Here is a 512-nt window from a genome sequence, read left to right on the forward strand (position 1 = left end):
GTCACTGCTGCAGGATCTGGTGGAGGAGGACGGCATTGAGGTTGGCCGAGGATGAGCACGATAATTCCATCCTGATGCTGATGCAGAGGATGCTGATGGCGCTGATGAGCAGCGAAGCAGCGAAGCTGGAAGAGAAGCTGACGCGCCTGCTGCTGGCGGTGAATGTGCTCGACTCTCCTTCTTCCTCTCACGTCTTGTGCAGCTAGTTGAAGAGGAGGAGGTCGTGGAGAGGATGTTGAAATTCGAGGTAATGTGAGGAGAAGAAGAGGCGTGAGGGCCTGAGCAGCGATGGGATTGGAGCAGGAGGAGGAGGAGGAGGAGGAGTAGAAGGTTTAGGAGCGGAACGAGGACGAGGACGAGGACGAGGACGAGGGAGTGGGAGGGCGAGGGGACTTGGGGAGGGGGATTCGTCTCTTTTGGTCTTACAGTGAGCAGGGAAGAACGTTGTGTTCAGCCTCACGCAACTTCTGCTCTCGTCAGCCACTAGCGACGCCAAAGCCAACGCCCTGGTG

Source organism: Guillardia theta (genome assembly GCF_000315625.1).
Source record: "Guillardia theta CCMP2712 unplaced genomic scaffold GUITHscaffold_131, whole genome shotgun sequence".
Taxonomy (NCBI): Eukaryota; class Cryptophyceae; order Pyrenomonadales; family Geminigeraceae; genus Guillardia; species Guillardia theta.